At 49.7% G+C, this 23887-nt stretch overlaps 1 pseudogene; it reads left to right on the forward strand.

The window, feature by feature from the left end:
• Window positions 1–18481, forward strand: LOC112931562 (cell adhesion molecule CEACAM3-like; annotated as a pseudogene).
• The last annotated feature ends 5406 nt before the right edge of the window (window positions 18482–23887 follow it).

The following is a 23887-nucleotide window of genomic DNA, read 5'->3' on the forward strand; positions in this document are numbered from 1 at the left end:
CCCGCGCGGAGGGGGAAGGACGCGGAGCTGCCGGGCGGGACCGCGGGGCCCGAGCGTCTGCGCGGCGGCAGCTGCTCTACCCCGGGCCGGACGGAGCGGGCAGCGGGCACCATGGAGCCCCCCTCGGCCTCTCCCCGAGCAGGGCGCGGCCCCTGGCGGGAGCTCCTGCTGGCAGGTGAGGGGCCGATCCCCTGGGAGGGGCGGGAGGTCGGGGGAGCGGCGGCCTGGGGCCTGGGGGAGGGGGGGGGACGGGGCTCCGCAGGGGACGGGGCGGCGGGCGGGGCGGGGGAGCCGGCTCAGCGGCGGGACGGCCTCGGGATCTGCAGGTGGGGGTGAGGGGCTGTGTCCCAAGGGCCTCCTCACCGGGACTCAGTTTTGCAACCTCACGGAAACCACACCCAGGGACCCCAAACCCTGCCCTTGCCACCACCCTGGGATCCTGACCCATAAGCGCCAGGCTCGGAGGGCCCTGGGGACGCTCAGCCCTGGGTATTTGCAGCCGGGCCACCCCGGGGTACAGCACAGAGCAGACCAGTCCCTGCACCCTGAGCTCACTTCTCTGGGAGGAAGACAGACCCGCAGAGACATCTGGAATGTCATGTCCGGTAAGGACAAGCCCCCTGAAGGGAACAGAGCAGGGAAAGGTCAGGACGTGAAGACAGAGGGTCATCATAGGAGGTGGTCAGGACAGGCTTCTCCCAGGGACCCCCTGAGTGTCACCAGGTATCTGAGGGCAGTGAGGGTGTGAGCCACACACATTTGAGGAAGAGCTTTGGAAACAGAAAATTAAATTGAGAATTTAAAATAACGTGGTCATGCCACTGACCTTGACCAACGGGAGACACACAGACACCAGATACACATGTCTGCTCACACCCCTCCCCTGAGGCTGGGGGATTAGGACCTGCTGTGTCTCCAGGGCCTCAGCTTTCTGTCCCAACACATAGGTCCAAACAATAATCCATCCCCTCTCTTCCTTCCTAGTCTCACTATTAACCTTCCAGAACTCGCCCACCACTGCCCAAGTCACGGTGGAATCTGTGCCTGTTGATGTTGCCGAAGGGAAGGATGTGCTTCTGCGTGTCCACAATCTGCCCGGGAATCTTCTAGGCTATGACTGGTTCAGAGAGGAAATTCTATCGTATCATATGTAGGAAACACACAAGTGATTACCTTGGGGCCTGCACACGAGGCAGAGAGACAGCCTACTCCAATGGATCCCTGCTGTTCCAGAACATCACCCTGAACGACATGGGGTACTACACCCTACAAATCATTAAGAAAAAATTTCAAATTGAACAAGTACTTGGACAGCTCCGTGTATTTCGTATTTCCTCTCTCATGTCTGGTGTCAGGTGGGGGGATTTCCACTACACACACACAGGAGTCACAGGCCTGCACTGGGCCTCCATCCCTCTCTGCATTATGTCCCAAGAGGGGTTCAAGCATTTCGTGGGGAACCCACACACAGTGGAGACATACTTCCTGGGATTGGAATTCCTTTCCTGGAATCCAGACTCTGTGATCATCTGACAAAGACCCTGCAGGACTCATTCAAGGCCAGGCCTGAGGGATCCTCCCCAGACCTCAGCCCAGAAAGCCTCTGCCCAGACCACTGTCTTGGACCCCTGATTCTGGTGACCCCGGGGAGTGTGTGCCAAGATGGAGTTGGGGCTCTTGGGCAGAGCCGACTGGGAACAAGGAATTCCTAACAACCTGAGCTGGTCACCAGCCACCTGTGGGCGAGTGGCAGGGCCTGGGCCTTCACCTGAGGCTCAGAATGGACAGCACAGACATAACAGGTCCCCAGTCCGTTGGCCAACTGCTGTGGGGGACTTGGGGTCTCCAGAGGAAAGGCAGTTCCTCAGGGAGCAACAGAGCAGTGAGATGCTCCTGGCAGTTCCTCCTCCACCCAGATTCAGGCCCAGGGAGCCCTCTCCTGTGGGGTGAGCAGGAACAGAGGCCATTTGATAGACCAGCTGCTATGGACAAAATTTAGATCAGGTATTTCAGGATGTTTAAAGGTTAATTCACAGGCCTGGCAAATAGACATCATCTACCATTATTCCTCTTGTATTCTGGGGAAACCAAGGCACAGGGATAAACAGTCACTAAATCGGGGTCACATAAACTGATGAGCAGCACATCAGTCACCCAAGTTCTCTCTGCAGACCCAGCCCCATCGTCTCCTCCATCAGTGGGAGGGATGTTGGTCTGGGCAGTGAGACCAAATGGAGGCTCACTCCAGTTTACTCTAGACCAGAATGACCTGCCTCAGCAATCAGAGGGAGAATGCCCCTGCCCCCCCACCCCCACCCCAAGGGGCTCATCCTCACCTGTCTGGGCTGGACTTGAAATCGGATTGTTTCCTGATGTGTTGCTGTGGCTCCCACTGGGGAGTAAAGGATGGGACTTGCCTTCCCCTCCTGACTCTGCACCTGAAACCAGCACAGGGTCCACGCGTAGCAGACTCAGTTGCTTTTGCTTAGGAGGGAAGGAGTGGATGGTGGGGGATTCTCTCCCGCTGGAGGGCAGGGAGCCTGTGTGGCCAGACCTCCTAGGATCCTGCACCCAGGATCCCTCTCTGAAGAGATGATGGATCATTCATCGCTCACCACCCCTGCTTCCTGCTCATCCTCTGGCTCTTCGCTTGGTGGTTGGACTCGGCTCTGCCATGTAAGGGGTCACTGCCTCATGTCACTCGTTATCAAACAGCCAGGGGGTGCTAGTCTCCAGGCCGTTGGGGGGGGGGCTGAGAAGTGAACTGACCTCTGGGCTTGTTCCTGGTGGACCTGGGTGTCATTTCTGCTCAGAACCCCATCTCCAGGGCAGGCTGTTATGTCTCTGATGAGCCAGGAGAGGTCCAGGGCTGCCTGTGACTCTGTCTGGCGTCTTCTCCTCTGACTCTGTAATCCACATTTGAGAAAGCCTGAAGTTTCAGACACACAGAGTTGGGGCTTCACTCTCCCTGAGCGCTCAGATAATCATGTTTTTGTTTTTGTTTTGTTTTGTTTTGAGGATACACAGATTTGCTTTATTCTTTTAAGGACTCTAGTTGGTTGAGTGCTGGGATATGTCACGTCTGATTCAAGATGCCTGTGGAAGGGGCACCTGGGTGCCTTAGTTGCTTAAGAGTCTGCTTTCGGCTCAAGTAATGATCCCAGGGTCCTGGATCGAGGTGTTGGTGGGGCTCTCTGCTCAGTGGCAAGTCTGCTTCTCCCTTTCTCTGCGCCTGATCCTCCCCCTTCTTGTGCGCTCTCTTTCTCTCTCAAATAAATTATATATATATATATATATATATATATATATATATATATATATATAGAGAGAGAGAGAGAGAGAGAGAGAGAGAGAGAGAGAGAGATGCCTGCTGAGGAATCACAGGTACCACACAGGGCAATGTTCTCTCTGTTGTCTGCACAGCGGAGTTACACAAACCCAGCATCACAAGCAACAACTCCAACCCCGTGGAGAATGCGGATTCTGTAGTGCTAACGTGTGAACCTCAGACTCAGAGCACAAGCTGCCTGTGGTCAATAAACAGTAAGAGTCTCCCGGACAGTCCCAGGCTGGAGCTGTCCCTGGACAACAGGACTCTCACTGTACATGGTGTCACAAGGAATGACACAGGACCCTATGAGTGTGAAACTCGGAACCCAGTGAGTGCCAATTGTAGTGACTAATTCACCCTGAATGTGCTCTGTTGAGTAACTTCCATTCCTACCTGGCCCAGCTGCCAGCTCAAGTCCACACAGCCAGAGACCAAGCCACATTCTTCCTTCTGGGGTCCACGTCCATGACCCTCAGCTGGACCCCCAGCCTGGCCATGGCTTCCTGTCCCCAGCAAACTTGGGCAGGCCCAGCCTAACCAAGACTAGGAGGGGGTTGGCTGCTCCTCCCTGGGAGGGTCAACAGCTTGGGAGGGGAAACAGCTTCATGTCTCAGACCCAGGCTCAGTGAACACAGGGAGCTTCTGGTTGGGATGTTTGAAAACAAGGTTGGGACCCAGCTCAGAGGGACACTGTGGCCCTTATACAGACGGGGAGCTTCCCTTTCCCTGGGATTATGTCACCTGTGGCTTTATTCTGTTTGCTCCAGATGGCCCCGACACACCCACCATTTCCCCCTCAGACTCCTATTACCATCTAGGGGGAATCCTCAGTGTCTCCTGCCGCACAGCCTCTAACCCACCTGCACAGTATTCTTGGCTTATCAGTGGGAGACCCCAGCCATCCACAAAGGAGCTCATTATCCCCAACATCACTGTAAATCATAGCGGATCCTATACCTAACTTATCTATCAGAATGGCACTTGCCTCAATAAGACCACAGTCAAGATTGTCACCGTCTCTGATAAGTGCATCCCTGGAGCATCTGCACTGAGCACTGATGTGAAGTTCTGTCTGCCTTTCAGAAAAGGGCCTAGAAGTTCTTTCCCATTTTCTTGTCATGAGCATATCCCAAATCTGTCCCTGAATGATCCCCTTACATGTCTGCAGGTGCTTCCTCCCCTTAGTCTTGTCTTTTTCATGGCCCCTTGCGTCCAGCCTGGAATGTGGGGAGAGGGTCCTCAGCTCCAGAAAGCCCTGCATAAAAGGGGGCTTTGCAAATGGGGCAGAAAGAAGGGTCCTCAGGGTCAGGTTGCCTTTTGTTGTTGAATTACAGAAGTGCTTTATATATTCTGAATATTAACCTTTTACCTGATAGGAGTTGCAATTATTTCCTTCTAACCCACAGGTTGCCCTCACTTTTCTTTGCAAAGTGAACTTTAGTTGACACACTATGTGACAGTGACATCTGGGCTCTCTCTACAGTGGGCTATTATGGACATTGCTGCTTTAAACTTTGGGGTACAGGTATCCCTTCAGATCACTACGTTTATATCCTTTGGGAAAATACCTAGTAGTGCAATTCCTGGGCCATAAGGCAGCTCTATTTTTAACTTCTTGAGGAATCTCCATACTGTTGTCCAGAGCGGCTGTACCAGCCTGCATTCCCATCAAGTGTAAGAGGGTTCTGCTTTCTCTGCATCTTCACCAACGTTTGCTGTTGCCTGACTTAATTTAACCATTCTCACTGGTGTGAGTTGGTATCTCATTGTAGTTTTGATTTGTATTTATTTCCCTGATGCCAAGTGATGTGGAGCATGTTTTCATGTTTCTGTTGGCTCTTGGTATATCTGCTTTGGAGCAATGTCTGTTCGTGAATATCCAATAGAATAAAAACAGTCTCCTCAAAAATGGTGTTGGAAAAATTGGACACCCGCACATAGAAGAATGAAATTGGACCGTGATCTTACACCATATACAAGGATAAACTCAAAATGGATGAAAGAACTAAATGTGAGACAGGAATCCTTCAAATCCCTAGAGAAGAACACAAACAGCAACCCCTTCGACCTCAGACGCAGCAACTTCTTGCTAGACACATCTCCAGAGGCAACAGAAACAAAAGCAAAAAGCAAAAACAAAAAGGAATTGGGACTTCATCAAGATAAAAAGCTTTGCACAGCAAGGGAAACAGTTGATAACCCCGCACCTCTCTGGCCCCCAGGAATCCCTACAGAATGGGAGAAGATATTTGCAAATATCAGATAAAGGGTTGGTATCCAAGATCTATAGGAACTCATCAAACTCAACACCCAGAAAACAAAGAATCTGGTCAAGAAATGGGCAGAACTCATGAACAGACATTTCTGTTAGTTTCATTTTGGGGTAGTTCATTCTTAGTATTAGCAACAGACTGATTTTATATGTCGATTATTTATTCTGCAAATTTGTTGAAATTGTTTATTGGTTCAGCAGTCTTTGGGGGGATCCTTAGGACTTTGGACGTATAGTTTCATGTCATCTAAAACAGACATAATTATACTTATTCCTTTCCGATTTGATTGCGTTGTGGGGCTTTTTTTCTCATAATTATTTTAGCTTGGATTTCTGAACTTTTTTTTTTTTTTAAGATTTATTTATTTATTCATGGGAGACACAGAGAGAGAGAGAGGCAGAGACACAGGCAGAGGGAGAAGCAAGCGCCATGCAGGGAGTCCGATGCGGGACTCGATCCGGGACTCGATCCGGGACTCGATCCGGGACTCCAGGATTACGCCCTGGGCTAAAGGCAGGTGCTAAACCGCTGAGCCACCCAGGGATCCCCTTCTGAACTATTTTGAATACAGGTGGTGAAAGTGGCATGTTTCTCTTCTATCTGATCTTAGAACAAATGCTTTCAGTGTTTCATCATGGAGTATGATGCTAGCTACGGGCATTTCATATAAGGCCTTCACTATGTTGGGGGTAGTTTTCTTCTATTCCTAAGAGTGCCAGTACTGTGTATACAGTAACCACTTCTCTACAGGAGGTTTTTGCCATGAGAGTGAATCCACAGGTCTGGAGGTGAAAATCTTTTTCAGAGTGAGAAATCCTGTAGATTGAAAAGTCTTGGATTCCTAAGGTTATGAAGACTGGGCAGGCTGTTCTCATTCCCTAGTAAATTATAACAACGTGGATGATGGGGCAGCCTGCATGGCTCAGCGGTTTAGCGCCGCCGTCAGCTCAGGGTGTGATCCTGGAAACCAGGGATCGAGTCCCACGTCGGGCTCCCTGCATGGAGCCTGCTTCTCCCTCTGCCTGGGTCTCTGCCTCTCTCTGTGTGTCTCTCATGAATAAATAAATAAAATCTTTATTAAAAAAAAAGACAGTGTGAATGCCTTCCCTATGTTACATAAAGCTATCTTGAACAGAGAGATGGAAGGGCTATGAGTCTTCCAATCCCAAACTACATGGAAAGATATATAAGGAAAGAAGCCTCATCTTTTAAAGTCACAAAAATTCAAGAAAAAAATCATACAGAATTCCATGGGAAAAAATTCCACCCGATGATGAGGATTCTGGACATGTCAATTTAAAAGAGGTTCCTAGTGCTGATACTACAGAGATGTCCAGGCAGAGCAGACACATGACTGAGGGCCAGAAGGGAATGTGAGGGCCAGAGGAGGAAGTAAAGCCCTCTCCTTACAGATCATCACCTGAACAAAGACCTTCATCGGATCTGAAGACAATGGGATCATCCCCTGGGTCACCATTACAGAGCTCACGGGGGCTTTAGAGTGGCCTAGATCTCAGAGGAAAGAGCACAGCCCTTGGCTCCAGGCCAACTCTCCTTCTGTTTCCCCCTGTGTATCTCCACAGAGCAAGTGGACCAGCCTTGTCTCCAGGCCAGAAATACCATAGTCATAGAACCTAATAACTCTGTGGTCCTGATCTCCACAAGTGACACTGGGGTCTCTATCCAGTGTTCCTTCAATGGCCAGAGTCTAAAGCTCATAAAGAGGATGAAGCTGTCCCAGGACAAGGGCACCCTGACCATATGCCCTGTCAGGAGGGAAGATGCTGGGAATTATAAGTGTGAAGTCTCCAAGGTGGTCACTTCCAGCAAAACTGACCCCCTCAGTGTGAGGAGGAGGTAGAGGCCTGCAAGACATCATGGATAAGATCCCCGGAATTAGACTTGCTTGTAGTATCTTGCTTCTGTTATGTACCAGCTCTTCAACCTTGGGCAAGACAATCTCCTGAACCTCAGTGTTCTCATCTTAAAAAACTAGAAAGAACAGGTGGATCTTAGGGCTGCTGTGAGGGTTGTTAATATGGGCTCATGAGATGAAATCCTGAGACAGTATCATGGTTAGATTTGGGGCTCAATAAAATTTAGTAGCTATTGGTTTTTAGTTATTAATGTTTTTGTTACTAGCTATAATGTCATGTGGATTTGAGATTCAGTGTTGTCTTATCACATTGCAGCTCTGTGACCTTCACTGATTTAGTTAAGCTCTTTCCACACTCAGATACTCATTTTGCACAGTGGGGATGACATCTGGCCCCCTCCAGGGCAGAGAAGCAACAGATGAGATAAATACAAAGTATTTCCCATGTGCTTTGCAGAGAACTGACCTCAAAAGCTATCATCTAATGTTATTCTCTTTAATCAGTGTTGAGTGGACAGGTAAGAATCTCCCTGTAAGAGCATCAGTGATGATGAAAGGGAGGACACAGGGGAAGAGGCATAATGTGAAAGGAAGATACACAGGACAGCTGTGCTGGTGCGGGGAACTACGTGAGGATTAGAGCAAGTCCAGGGTTTTACTTCGAGGAGCAGAAATGATGCAGCAGTCAAGGGGTCAGGACTGGTGACAACACATACACCACCCAGACCTCAGTGGCCTTGCCTTCCTCCCTAAGCATGCCCTTCCCTCTTGGCCCCTCCTGGTGTCCCCAGATTTGACCTCGGACGCATTCCCTTGACTTTTTCTTCTTATTTTGGATGAAAGACCACAGGCCTCCCTGTGGGAGGGCATTGTACTCGGCATTCTGCTCCGACCAGCGCTCAAGGCTGCCTTGGGGTGTCTCCTGCTCCACAGAAGGACTGGAAGGTACAATGGCATTTCCCACACGCTGATCCTGTCCCACAGCTGACTCCTGGGCAGGACGGAGACCCCATTCTGACCTAGGATTCTGGGCTGGCTCTTCCAGGCCTCCCAACTGCCCCCCGGATTTTCCCTCTCATTCCAACTGGCTCCTTCCTCATCAGCTGCAGACCTGGGCACTTCCTTCACAGCCTCCTCAGTTATAAATGAGAGACAATTGGGGAACAGCCCCTCAGGGTTGTCCTGATTACTTGGCAAACCTATAGCAATGCTGACAGGAGTAAGGGATCAGTAAACAGCACCTCCTGTGGTTTTTGTTTAGTCCACACACCTTGTGCATGGGATTTGTGGGCTCCAGATGTGAGAGAGATCCTGGGAAAGGTCACACAACAAAGAGTGGAAGAGCCTGACTGGCCAGGTGGGATCATCCCTCAAAATGGCAGATGCAAGAACCAGAGCCTCTGTTGTGGGAGACAAAAAACCTGGGTTCAACCATGGGGATGTCCTGGCATGTCCTTTGTGCCTCTTCCAGGCAAATGGAGATTGATGATGGCCAGTGTCACATTACAGCATCACCAGGCCTGAGGGGACTTGGTTCTGACCCCAGCAGGAGCCCCACATTCAAAGATCCAGTATCCCCAGGGCTCTCCGCTTGTCCTGAACATACAGCTGCAGCTTTGCTCCTTCGACTCATCAAACCCTCACGTTTGGTTCCTCTCCTGGGTCTTCCATCACTTTTCAGGACACTTTCTCCTAGACTCCCGTCAGCCTCCGAGGCTTCCTCTGTGGGCCCAGGACAGATGTGCTCCACGGCCTTTCTTTATCCCCTCTCCTGGGCCCTTGCTTTCCTAAACAGCAGTGGTGGAGAGAAGAGATCTCTAACTCCTACCTGCATGAGGATCCTCCTTGTCCCCAGCTGTGACCCCAAAGCTGTGACCTCACCCTGCTCCCATCACATGTGGTCTTTCCTAGGGTCACTGCCTGCCATGATCTCAAAGAGCTCCAGAGCCCAACATCCATCCCCACCCAGTGAGTATCTCTTCAGCCCAGAAGCAACTGGGATCCCTACTCCTGCCCCACAGTGTCCACTCCTGGATTCAACTCTGGGGGCTTCTGACCCTTTCTCTGGGGCTTCAGCACACAGGACCTCCACTGGCCATATTCCCTGACTTGTGGAATTTGGATCATAGGTTATAACCTGGCACTCATGAAGCCCTAAAATATCCTATGGGTCTTTCCCTGGAAGGTGCTCCTTCTGTGGTTCTCTGAGCACTGAAGACGTGTCCCTGACTGGGAGTGTAGGCTCAAGGTTCCTCACAGCCCTGGATGCTAACTCCTGTCTCTGCCCCCAAGCCATGGTCCAGCCAGAAGCTCCACATCCCCGGTAAGCTCCCTCCCTCCCCCAGCCTTTCCACTGGGGTCCAGGCTGTGCAGGCTCAAGGCAGGGCCACCAACTAATTCAGCAGCACTCACAGACCCTGCTTCCCTAAGAGTAGCCAGGCAAGGCAAGCCATGTATTGGCCAGGAGTGGACCTACTCCTGGGGCAGGACCAACCCTCACCATGTCCTGAGATTTCCCTATTCCCCTGAGCTGGCCAAAGGTGAACCCTGGAGTCTAGCCAGGCAGGGGCAGGGTGGGTGCTGGGAGCAACAGGAAGGGTCCTGGCTAACAATAATGGGGCAGGGAGTGCAGTGGGCATGTTTGGGCATGGGTCAACAGGCTTGGAGTAGGCTGCTCAAGAGGCAGATCTGCTCACTCCTGTAGAGAAATGACCCTCCCTTTCTGTTACCAACACCCATTCTCTCCTGTTCAGAACTCCCTGCCCAGCTCCACAGCAGCAGTTCCTGTCTACCAAGTGAGTAGGGCAATGAATGTTCTGGGCTCTGAAGCCCAAGGGAGCCAAAGATTTGCCCCCTTCCTGCCCTGGCTGTGCTGTCAGTTTCAGGAAACAGCAGAGCAAAGGGGATCAGTGTTACTGGGAAGAAGAAGGGGCCTGGGGCAGAGACCTGCCACATGGCCAGGGTCCCAGAGAGCAGCCAGGTAGGCCTAGAACCTGAATGTCAGGCAGATATGTTCACAGAAGGTTACAGGGGCTCAGAGGCCTCTTCTTGTTTTACAGGAATTTCAACAGCTGGACATAAGCATTTACTGAAGATCAACTACACCACAGAAATTGCTGTTTAGGGATCCCTGGGTGGCGCAGTGGTTTAGCGCCTGCCTTTGGCCCAGGGCGCGATCCTGGAGACCCGGGATCGAGTCCCACGTCAGGCTCCCGGTGCATGGAGCCTGCTTCTCCCTCTGCCTATGTCTCTGCCTCTCTTTCCCTCTCTCTCTCTCTCTTTCTCTCTCTCTCTCTGACTATCATAAATAAATAAAAATTAAAAAAAAAATTGCTGTTTAGTTTCCCCTGCAAACTGCTACTTTCAGGGGCCTTCCTGAGACCCCAGACCCTGTGTGGGGTTAGGAGGTCAGGAGCCGCAGCTTGAGCCACAGAACCAACTCTAAGCATTGAGAATATTCATAGACCTGGACCCATAAATGGTCTTTTTTCAGTCCATTCTTTGTTCTCTCTTCTGGTTTCCAGTGACGTCAATGTGAGATCGTTCCCTTTTTATGTGTTTTTTGTTTTTGTTTTGTTTTTGAGAGAGAGAGAAGGAGAGAAAGAGAAATGCTCCTGAGAATGGAGAGGGGCTGAGGGAGAAAATCCTTAAGCAGACTCCCAACCGAGCAGGGAGCCCAACGCAGGGCTTGATCTCAGGACCCTGACATCATGACTTGAGCCCAAATCAGATGCAATGCAATCCCCATCAATGTGCCTACAGCATTTTTCAATGAAAGAGAAAAAAGCAATTCTGAAATTTGTATGGAACCACAAAATGCACCAAATAGAAAGTCTGCTTGAGCAAGAAGAAGGAAGCTGGCAGCATCACTTTTCCTAATTTCAAACTACATTCCAAAACTGCCATCATCAAAATTCTAAGGCATGGTGACAGCACTCCAACGAATGCATCTACCGTCACTTGTCTCTCAAGTGTGGGTTTAAGAGATGTGAGCAGCCAAACCCAAGTTCATAACCAGTTCTCTGTCAGGTACCAGTATTGACAGAGGGGAAAAATAGTGGAACAGAAAAGAGCCCTGAACTAAATCCATGCATCTAAGGTCAGCGGATCTTCAACAAGGGTGTCAAAAATACACAGTGGGAAAGGATAGTCTCTACAACAATTGATGTTGGGGAAAGTGGATAGCCACATGCAAAAGAATGAAATGGCACACTTACTTTATACATACAAAAATCAACTAAAATTCACCAACTTAAATATAAGACCTCAAATCATAAAACTCCTAAGAGAAAACATAGGGAAAACATTGATGACATTGGTCTTGGCAAAGGCTTCATGGATATGACAGAAAAAGCACAGGTAACTGAAATGAAAGTCAACCAGTAGGACTATATCACACTAAGCACTTTCTGTACAGCAGTGGAAATCAGGAACAAAATGAAAGGCAACCTAGCAAATGGGAGAGAATATTTTAGAACATGTACAGATAAGACACAAGGAAAACTGTTCCACAACACTTGGCATCAGGGAAATACAAATCAAAACCATGATGAGTTATCACCTTACACCAGTCAGAATGGCTAAAATGAACAAGTCTGGAATAACAAATGGTGCAGAGGATGCAGAAAAAGGAGAACCCTCATACACTGTTGGTGGGATGCAGGCTGGTACAGCCACTCTGGAAAACTGTATGGAGGTTCCTCAAGATATTAAACATAGAACTACAATACGATCCAACAATCCCACTTCTAGATAATTCTCAAAAGAATTGAAAGCAAGATCCCAAGGAGGTATGAGCACACCGGTGCTTATTACAGCACTATTCCCAACAGCCCAGCTATGGAAACACCTAAATGTCCATTGCAGATGGGTAGTTGAGGGAGATGTAGTATATACATATAATGGAACACTATTAAGTGGATAAATCTCACATGCGCTGTTAATAAAGTTAAAGTAAGGTAATAGACAATGATAAATGTTTTCACGGTTGAAACCAAAGCAAACAGCACCCTGAAATGCCACTTCTCATACATCAGACTGGCAAAACAAATGTAAAAGACTGTCCATAATTAGTGTTGTTGAGGATGGAAGCACTCTCATACATTACTAGTGAGAAAGTAAAATTACAATACTTTGGGAAACAATATCGCACGTTCTTCAACCAATTAAACTTGTGCCTCCTCAGTGATACCCTCACTGCCCTCCTGTAACTCTTCCCACGAGATATGAGAGCACACCCCCATTTCAAAGACTCCTGCACTAAAGTTTCTGGCAAGTCTACTTGTAATGGCCCAAAGATGGAAACAATATAAATGTCCATAAATGAGTGAACGAGTAAAAAAAAACCTTTCTGCACCCTTCCAATGTACTATGCTAAGAGATTAAAAAGAATAAAACTGTGGATCCATGCAATAAATGTACCAATGGGTTAAATTTTTTTTAAACCACACTAAGTAAAGAATTCAACCCCGACCTTAAATTATATTGTATTATTCACCTATTCAAAATTCTAAAAACTGTAAACTAATGTCTAACAACAAGCAATGTAAGGTTTCATGTGAACAGGGGAAGGAGGGTTAAAAGGGGCCAAAGAAGAGAATAGAGAGGACATGAGGGGACTTTTGAGAGGAAGGGAGATGTTCACTATCTTATGTAGGAATGAGTTTTCTAGTGCATCCACATGGGAAAACAATATATTGTTTACTTTACATATGTTGAGTTTCCTTTTTATTTCTTTATTGGGGAGAGATAGCAGGACCAAGGGGGAGGAATAAAGGAGGAAGCAAAATCCTAAATGAGCAGGGAACCCGCTTGGGGCTCCATCCAGGACCAGGAGATCATCACCTGAGCCAAAGGCAGACACTGAACTCCCAGGCACCCCTGGTGAGTTTCTTATATGTCCACTATATCTCAATAAAGTTGTCAAAATTGTATATACATATATGAAATATTACTTAGGTACAAATTTAAAAAATAGCCAACTGCAGGGCAGGTCTCTGTCTTCCCTCCTTCCCTCCTTGTCCACCAGGTGGCGGCAGAGCTGCTCTGTAGCCAAGAGCCTTGCTCAGGGCGCCACAGCCCAGCAGGCTCTGACCCCCCTGTCTCACCGCGGCACACTCCTCCTGGCTCCCAGGCTCTTCATCCTGAGGGCCCCTGGTCTGTGGAGACCCCTGGAGATTTCTCAGCAGCCCGTGGAGTCCTGGGGAACTAGGGGACATTCCCGTGCAGGTGGGACAGGAGAACCCAGGATCTGCCTTTGTTTCCGGGGGGCTGAGGGTCTCCTCCCCTTTCCAGAGGCAGCCCTGGGATCCCCCAGCTGAGTCTCTGGGTGGAGCCGCTCCAGCTCCTGTTTCCTGTGGGAGATCTAGAGCAGAGAACAGACAGGGACACAGATAACTTGGAGGCAATACCCCTACCCCTAGGCTGTGATGGAGAGAGAGGGCATTGTGGTGTCCAGCCTTCCAGGCAGGTATGTTTTCCCCCAAGTCTCAAGAGATGACTACTAGGTCATTCCTTGAACTGTTGAGGACAGAGAGCTCCTACTGTGGAGCACATCGTTTTGGGTAGATAATCCTCCTGACAGAAGCTCAGGAATCTTCTGGACAGTGCCTGTCCTTTCCCCAGGCTCACCCTGCCCTAGAATGGACTCAGGCAGTCTAGGACCCACAGGGACCAGGACCCAGGCTGACCAGTCCCTCACCTCTGCCCAGGGCTCAGGGCCACCCATATCCTTTAGAGCTGGTCAGCATCCTGGATGCAGCCCCCGGCAGCGCCTCCAGGGGACGACATAGGGACATGCAGACAGTACCCAGGAACCCAAACCCTGAAGCTGGCTTTGGCTAATGAGGAGAAGAATTCAGGCTTTGGCCTGAATTCTATCCCTTTCTCAAACAGACCCCCTGGTCCCTCCCACCGGCCTGTTCTGTCCTGCTGGCTCTGTCTAGGGTGCTCCTAGGGTGATCCGTAAGGGGTCCCTGTGCTGTCCCCACTTTTTACCTGACATCAGTCAATGGGAAAGACAGGGTGACCACAGGAGACTTCCTCAGACAGAGGACACAGGCTGCCCAGGATACTCAAGACCACATGGACAGTCTCTGGACCATGTTTTAGCCAAAAGACCCTTAGAGGGTGAGTCTCCTCAAAACCTTCCCTTGGGGACCAGAGAGCCCCAGCCACCTGATCTCCCACCACTGCTTCTCTTCCCAGGATGTGCAAGAATTCCTCTTCACACCTTGTAAATGAGCTCCTCAGACACCTGGTCCTGAGTCTCTACCCCTGGAAACAGAGGTCAAGCTGTTGACACCCAGGGATGGGCACTGGACCCTCACTAGTCATCACCCAGGCTGCCCCTTTCTCACCCCCAGAGTCCTCTCTGTGACCTTGCTGCCAGGAGGAAATCCATCCTCCCCAGAGCAGGTGAGAACACTGGGGAGATCCGTGCCCAGCTGAGCTTCTTTATTACAAAGGAAACGATCCCCTGGATCTGGGGACTCTGGGCTGTGTGTGTGGTGTCCACAGACTCAGGCAGGACACAGCAGAGGGCACTTAGAGAGGGGAGAAGGGTCATCCTCTCAGGGAACCAGGACCCCTCAGCCTGGCTGGTGTGTCAGGAGGGATGATGCTGGGAGTTACCAATATGAGGTCTCCAGCCTGGTCAGTTCCAGCAAAAGTGACACACTCTGTGTGACTGTGACCTGCGAGTGAACTTCAACCCCTCCATCCATCCTGTATATTTTCCTGGCAGGGGGTATGAAATGGATGAAGTCCTGGAGGAGGTAGAGGCCTATAGGACATCGTGGATAAGGTCCCCAGAATTGAACTAATCTTTTGGCATCTTGGTTCTGATATGTACCAGCTGTTGGACCTTGGGCAAGACTCTCAAACTCCAGAGCTTCAGTGTTCTCATATATAAAACTGGAAAGAACAGCTGGATCTCTGGGCTGTTGTGAGTGTTGTTAATATGAGCTCATGAGATGAAATCCTGAGACAGAATCATACTCAGATTTGGGGCTCAATCAAATTTAGCAGCTATTGGTTTTTTTGTTATTGGCGTTTTTGTTACTAGCTGTAATACCACGTGGAATTGGGATTCAGTGTTTTCTTATCACGTTCCAGCTCTGTGACCTTCACTGATTTAGTGAAGCCCTTTAAACACTCAGATGCACATTTTGCACAGTGGGAATGACATTTGGCCCCTTTAAGGGCAGAGAAGCAGCAAATGTTATAAACATAAAGCATTTCTTTCTCATGTGCTTTGCACAGAACTGACCTCAAAAGTCATTGGCTAAGGCTTTTCTCTTTAATCAGTGTTGAGTGGACAGATGAAGGTCTCCCTGTAAGAACATCAATGATGATGAAAGGCAAGAAAAAATGATGATGAAAGGGAAGACATAGGAGAAGAGGCATAATGTGAGAGGAAGATGAACAGGACGGCTTTGCTGGTGGGAGACAATGTGAGGAGAATGAGAGCAATCCAAGGTTTCACTGTGATGAACAGGAATGATGCAGCAGTCAGGGTGTCAGGACTCTGTGGTGACAACACACACACCACCCAGAACTCAGTAGCCTTGTCTCCCTCCCTAAGCATGCCCTTCCTTCTTGGCCCCTCCTGGTGTCCCCAGATTTGACTTTGGACTCCTTCCCCTCCCTTTTTCTTCCTATTTCAGGTGAAAGAAGCACCATGGGCCTCCCTGTGGGGTCCTTCATTGGCACTGCATTTGGGGTTCTGCTCAGATTAGTATTCATGGCCACCGTGGGGTGTCTGCTCTGCAGAAGGACTGGAAGGTTAGAGGCATTTTCCACAGCTGATCCTGTCCCACAGCTGACCCCCAGGCAGGAGGGAGACCTCGTCCTAACCTAGGATTCTGGGCTGGCTCTTCCAGGCCTCCCAACTCTCCCCCTGATTTTCCCTCTCATTCCATCTGGCTCCTTCCTCACCAGCTGCAGACATGGGTGCTCCCTTTACAGCCTCCTCAGTTATAAATTAGAGACAATTGGGGAACAGCCCCTCAGGGTTGTCCTGATCACTTGGCAAACCTATAAAAATGCTGACAGGAGTAAGGGCTCAGTAAATGGCACCTCCTGTGTTTTTTTTAAGTCCACATGCCCTATGTGGGGGATTTGTGGCCTCAGGATTTCAGAAAGTTCCTTGGGAAGGTCACATAGCAGAGAGTTGAAGAGCCTGACAGACCAGGTGGGGTCATTCCCCAAAATGGCAGATGCATGAACCACATCAGGAACCACAACCTCTATTGTGTGAGGCCAGAGAACCTAGGCTCATCCAGGGAGAGGTCCTGGGATGTCCTCTATGCCTCTTCCAGGCAGATGGAGATCAAGGACATCCATGTCACATTATAGCATCTCCTGGCCTGAGGGGGCGAGTGTCTGACACATCAGGTGCCCCACATTCAGGGATCCAGCATCCCCAGGGCTCCCAACATGTCCTGAACACACAGCTGCAGCCTTGCCCCTTCCACTCATCAAACCCTCATATTTGATTCCTTTCCTAGGTCCTCCATCAATTTTCAGGACAGTTTCTCCTAGATCCCATTGCCTGTGGGTCTTCCCTTCTAGGCCCAGGAGAGGCATGGTCCATGGCCTTTCCTTATCCCCTCTCCTTGGCCTTTCCTCTCCTAAACAGTAGTGGTTGAGAGAGAAGTTCACTAATCCTGCCTGAATGAGGATCCTCTTTGTCCCCAGCTGTGACTCCGAACCTGTGACCTCACCCTGATCCCCTCACACTTAAGCCTGATCTTTCCTAGGGTCAGTGCCTGCCATGATCTCAAAGAGCTCTGGCGCCCAGCATCCACCCCTCATGAGTATCTCTTCAGCCCAGTAGGGACCGAGAGCCCCATGGACCTGCCCCATACTGTCCACTCCTGAAATCACCCCGTGGGGTTTCTGAGCCATTCCCTTTAGCACACGAGACCTCTCGTGGCTTTAGAGCACATGGGGCCTCCACTGGCCATACTCCCTGACCTCTGGAATTTGGATCATAGGTCATAACCTGGCCTCACTGTGCCCTAAAATGTCCTATGGGTCTCTCCCTGGGAGGTGCTCCTTCATCCCTGGTCCCTGAGAGCTCAGGACCTATCCCTGCCTGGGATGGTAGGCCCAAGCTTCCTCATAGCCCCGGATGCTAACCCCTGTCTCTGCCCCCAAGCCATGGTCCAGCCAGCAGCTCCACATCCCCAGTAAGTTTGCCACTTCCCCTACTCTTTCCAGTGGAGCCCCTTCTGTGCAGGCTCAAGGCAGAACCACCAACCAATTCAGCAGCATTCACAGGCCCTGCTTCCTTCAGAGTAGCCAGGCAAGGCAAGCCATGTACTGGCCAGGAGTGGACCCACTTCTGGGGCAGGACCAGTCCCCACCATGTCCTGAGTTTCCCCTGCTCCCCCGAGCTGGCCAAAAGTGAACCCTGGAGTCCAGCTAGGGGCAGGGTGGGCACTGGGAGCATCAGCCAGGGGTCCTGGGCTAATAGGAATGGGGCAGCAGTGCTGTGAGGAGTGGTCTGGGACAGGGGCATGGGTCAACAGGCTTGGAGAAGGCTGCTCAAGAGGCAGATCTGCTCATTCCTGTAGAGAAATGACCTTCCTTCTCTGCTACCAACACCCATTCTCCCCTATTAGGACTCCCTGCCCAGCCCCACAGCAGCAGTTCCTATCTACCAGGCGAGTGTGGGCAATGAATGACCTGTCCCTTAAGCCTTAGGGGTACAAAGATCTGCCCCCGCCTGCCCCTGGCTGTGCTATCAGGTTCAGGAAACAACAGAGCAAAGGGGATCAGGGTTAGTGAGGGGGAAGAAGGGGCCTGGGGCAGAAACCTGACACACAGCAAGGCTCCCAGAGAGTGGCCAGGTGGGCCTGGAGCCTTAAAGTCACACAGAGATGTTCACAAAAGGTTACAGGGGCTCAGAGGCATCTTCTTGTTTTACAGGAATTATGACAGCTGGACACAAGCATTTACTGCCAGATCAACCACAAAGCAGAAGTGGCTTCTTAGGGTAGCCCGGTGGCTCAGTGGTTTAGTGCTGCCTTCACCCCAGGGCTGGATCCTGGAGACCCGGGATCGAGTCCTGTGTTGGGCTCCCTGCGTGAAGCCTGCTTCTCCCTCTGCCTGTGTCTCTACCCCTCTCTCTCCCTCTCTGTCTGTCATGAATGAATAAATAAAATCTTAAAAAAAAAAAAAAGAGGTGGCTTCTTAGTTTCCCCTGGGAATTGTTCCTTCCATGGGACTTCCTGAGAACTCAGACCCTGGCTGGGGTCAGGAGCCACAGTCTGAGCCAGAGAACCAGCTCTAAACCTTGAGGATATTCAGAGTCATGGAACCAGGGTTGCGTACCTCCTGTTCTCTGGAGATCCACAGGCTGGCCTGAACCCGGGACAAAGGCTGCCATCTCCCAGGAAGTACAGGTTCCCAGGGAAAGTGTCCTTACCCCTGAATCACCAGGAACATGTTGAGAGGACCTGAATAAAGAGGAGTCTTCCCCTCTTTTGCCCTTTTTTTTTTGTGAATAGCAATTTCTCTTAGCAGAAATTTTCCCAGGGGCACCTGGCTGGTCAGTCAGTAGAGCATGCTACTCTTTATCTTGAGGTCATGAGTTTGAGCCCTATGTGTGGCATAGCATTTACTTTTAAAAAAGAATAAAGTAAAAAAAAAGAAGAGAAAACATATTCACCTGAAACTCTGGGTCTCTTCTCTCTTGGGTCACACAGGGAGATGTTTGCCTCTAAGCTAACCAAACCCCCATCTCTAGTCCCCCAGAATAGAAGAAGTGGTGAGGGGTGTGGACATGTTGGGACCATGCTCACCAGAACACCAGAGCTGTGGCCAAACCATGAGAGCCCTTAGTAGTCCTCACACTGCTCAGGGACCAAGGCTATAGACACTCCCAGAGCTTATAAATATGCAGCAGGTTTATAAGTGTGCACAGAACATGGGGCCTCTGCTGACCACAGGAAGAGGAGCTAGGGAGGAGCAGCCACAAGCCGGCATGCATCCTGAGTGGGACCCTTTCACCGCCTTTTGGTGTCCTGAGCCCTTTGGCCCTCCTCACCCAGCCCTGGTGGCCTTCACTGGTGGCCTTCACCAATAAACTTTCCTGTCCCCAAATCCAGGACCCAGGGGTCTGGCACGGGTCCAAATGTTTCTCCTCTGTGTTAGAGGCCAGCCTTCAGGATATCCTTACCTCTGGGGTGACAGAGAGAGGCTGTCAGAGTAACCCCAGTGGGGAAGACCCAGAATTCATGCCCTGAGCTTGGCCCTCACAGGCACTGCCTGTACCCTCTAGCCCGGTCCTTCCCATCAGTGTCCACTTTTCTCCCTGAACTGGATCTTCCTGAAACATACCTCCTGACAAAGAAGTGTCCAGGTCAGAGGCAGGGGGCTTACCCACCAAACTGTCATCCAAGCTCCCATGGCGATTGGACATATGGTCTCTTCCACCTGGGCCATGGGCTTCCTCCCACCTGTGCATCACTTGCAGCCCCCTCCACACACCTGGGCCAGCAGTTCTTCATTCTTCCCTGAGGCCCCAGCTTGGGCGCTCTTCCCATGGGGATTCATTTGCATCACAGTGCCCACATTCACACAAATAAAAGTGGTCTGAGCACCAAGGCACCATGCCCATATTTCACAAGTGTGTCTGCCTTTGCCTGAGTGTTCTTAGTCATGAGATGAGAGGTAAGGAAAACAACCTCCAAAGTATCATCATTATTCAGCTCTAAGATCTTTCTTTTCCTGATGCACACTATGTTGAATTAGACAAGGTGACATCTCTTGCTAGTTTCCTCTTGCTGCTGTACCAAATTATTGCAAGCTCAGTGGTGTAAATCAGCACAAGTCAAGGTGCTGACCTGGCTACTTCTTCTGGAGGCTCAAGGAAAGTCTGTTTCCTTGCTTTTTCAAGCTGTTGGAGGCCACCTGCATCCCATGGCTGTGGCCCGTTCCTCCACCTTCAAAGCCAGCAGAGCAATGCCAGGTCTCTCTGTGTCCTGTTTCCATCCATCAGGTCTTCTCCTTGGCTCTGCCTCTCCTGCTTCCCTCTTTTCTTATAAGAAAGAACTATTGTGGTTATTTTGCCCCTCCCCCTGGAAAACCACCATAATGTCCCAGTCACATGATCCCTAGTTTGTAAGTCTCTTTATCATTGACATATTCACAGATTCTGAGGATGAGGATAGAAACATCTCTGAGAGGATCATTGTTCTGTATACCACACTCCCAAGGCCATGTTCAACATCCTCCTACACTACAAACTGCTGATGGGCACCTGGGCTTAGTTATCTGACTGTGGTCACTTCCTGCAGTGATGGCCAGCGCACCCTCACTGCCCTGAGTGTTGGAGACAGAGGCCAGTCCACACTCCCTGCAGCCCTCTCCACCTCTTCCTCATCAGTAATGCTCCTTGTTAAGAATGGAAGAGAGGGGGGATCCCTGGGTGGCGCAGCGGTTTGGCACCTGCCTTTGGCCCAGGGCACGATCCTGGAGACCCAGGATCGAATCCCACATCAGGCTCCCGGTGCATGGAGCCTGCTTCCCCATCTGCCTATGTCTCTGCCTCTCTCTCTCTCTCTCTCCTTCTGTGACTATCATAAATAAATAAAAATTAAAAAAAAAAAAGAATGGAAGAGAGGGGTACAGCTAGAAGATCAAGGCTCCCAAGCCCTGGGAAGGCCTGAGGGTCCTCAGCACCACGGACAGCGTCTCAGCCCTGCTCCTCCTATGACTTGAGCAGGGAGGAGCAATGAGCGACTGCTGCAGAGGCCGCCCATTTCTGCTCTACAGAAGAGAGTGCAGTGAGGCAGAAGTAGCATTCTCATGGGACAACCCGATTCTGCTCTCATCTCTCAATCCTAAACCCTTATCACATGTGTGGATGTTACTTGCTGGCACATCCATTCCAGCTCCCTGCATGGCTGATTGCTGCACCCAGAGGGTGTCCATGGGGAGGCTGGGAGTCTGCTCAAGTCTTTGAGGAATCCCCTGGCCCCTGAAGGTCAGGCAACTCACTCCCTTGCCTACAGTAAGGCAGGAATGTTTCCTGATTAACTTCTGACTCTTGGTGCCTGACCTTGGAAACACACCCATCACCCGCCTCCAGCCCCGCTAAGTACAGCATCCTGTTTCCTGAGCTCCAGCTGAGCAACCCCCCTCCCCCAGGCAGCAGAGCTGAGCAGAACCCTGGGCTTTTCTCACAGCTCCTCCTGGCTGAGCCCTGTGCCTGGTGTCAGAATCCTTTGCCCTCTGCCCGCCCTTCCCGGCAGAGCAAACTTTCCACCCAAGGGCTAGTGAAGCCTGAAGATCTCCCAGGGTAGAGGTCAACATCTGAGGGTTCCTGCATCTGCCCATGACCCTTCAAAGGGAGAGAAAGATGGGCCCTTAGGCCCATCTTCCTCTTTTGCATCCACATCCCACCCACAGAACCAACTCTGATGTTACGGACTCAGCCCTGCCCTTCTATGGGGCTCAGGTCAATTCTATCCACTCACAGTATCTGACATAAGAGCCACCTGGGTGCTCTTCTCTTCATGATTTCTTTCTTTCTACTTTTAGTTGGGTTCACTTTGCTCTTATTTTCCTAGTTCTTGTGGTAGGACATGAGATTATTGATTTGAAATATTTCCTCTATAAACATTTCAGGGTACAAATTCCTATCTCGACACACAGTACAACCTGCATCCCAGAAATGATGGAGATTTTTTAGTGTATTTAATTCTGTGTATTTTTAAAATTTCCTTTGAGTCTTCTCTTTTGACCCATAGTTTATTTACATATATGCAGCTTACTTTCAAAATATTTTGGAAATTTTTCTGTTGTCTTTCATTTATTGATTTCTAGTTTGATTACTATTTTTAGAGAACATACTCTGGTTTCATTTATTTTAAATTTAGTTAGGGGCAGGGCACCAGGGTGGCTAAGTCATTAAACATCTGCCTTAGTGGGTCCTGGGACTGAGCCTCCTCTGGGATTGAGCCCCCTCAAATCCTGAACCCCTATTCAGGGGGGAGCCTGCTTCTCCCTCTCCCTCTGCTGCTCCCCCTGCTTGTGCTTTCTCACCTCTCTCTCTCAAATAAATAAAATCTTTAAAAAAAATAATTAAGGGCACCTGGCTGACTAGGTCTGTGGAGCGTATGACTCTTGATCTCAGGATCATGAGTTTGAGCCACTAGGTAGAAGTACAGTTTACTTGAAAACCAAGTAAATTTTGTTAGCTTTTAGATAGGACACCAAAGATAAGCAACAGAGAACGATGAATTGGATCTTTTCCTCTTAGCCATCTTTTAATAGCAGGTCAAGTAGCAAAAAATTTTCATCTTCCTCCTTCATCAGAAAATTTCCTTATTTCCCTTTTGCTTCTCAGGATCATTTTGTCAGAGACAGAATTTGTCCTCCACTAGAAAAACAGGCTACTTCTTTTTGGCCTCCATGCATCAGATACAAAACTTGTGTCTTGAACCAGAGCTCCTTAATATGCAATGAGTTGTTTCTCTGGCTGTTTTTAAAGATTTTTTTCTCATCTTTAGTTTTCAGAAGTTTGCCATGTGTCTTAGTGATATGTATCGTGTTTGGGGGTCAGCTTGTTGGACCATTGTTTCTTCAGACACGTTTTCAGTCCATACTTTTTTCCTTCTTCTGGTGTCCAGTGGCACCATTGTGAAATCCTTTCTGATTTAAGATTTATTTCTATATCAGAGAGAGAGAGAGAGAGAGAGAGAAATGCTCCTGAGTAGGGGGATGGGGCGCAGGGAGAGAATCCTCAAGCACATTTCCCACTGAGCAGGAAGTCCAATGCAGGGCTCAACCTCAGGACCCTGACCTCATGACTTGAGCCAAAAAAAAAGAGACCACAAGCCAAGGAGAATCAGCACACTCCAGAGGCTGGAAAAGGCAAGAAAACGGATACACCCTTAGAAGACCAGACAGGAAAGTGGCCCTGCCAATATGTTTATTTTAGCCCAGTAAAACCCATATTGGACTTCTGACCTCCCAAAATGTAAGTTAACAAATGTCTGTTGCTTTTGAGCTGTTGTGTTTGTGGGTGTTACAGCAGTAATAGGAGGCTAATATAGACATCATAGATTATATTGTTGTATTAATATCAAAATTGTTGGAGCTCTAGTATCCTACCATGGATATATAGGAGAAAATCCTGGTTCTGATGAGATTTGGGCTGAAGTAGTTAGGATGAATTAAAAGGATTTATAAGCCCTGGGTGGCTCAGCGGTTTAGAGCCTGCCTTTGGCTCAGGGCATGATCCTGGAGTCCCGGGATCTAGTCCTGCGTTGGGCTCCCTGCATGGAGCCTGCTTCTTCCTCTGCCTGTGTCTCTGCATCTCTCTCTCTCTTTCTCTGTGTGTATGTGTCTCTCATGAATAAATAAATAAAACTCTTTAAAAAAAAAGAATTA

The sequence above is a fragment of the Vulpes vulpes genome, chromosome 1 (genome assembly GCF_048418805.1).
Source record: "Vulpes vulpes isolate BD-2025 chromosome 1, VulVul3, whole genome shotgun sequence".
In the NCBI taxonomy this organism is placed as follows: Eukaryota; Metazoa; Chordata; class Mammalia; order Carnivora; family Canidae; genus Vulpes; species Vulpes vulpes.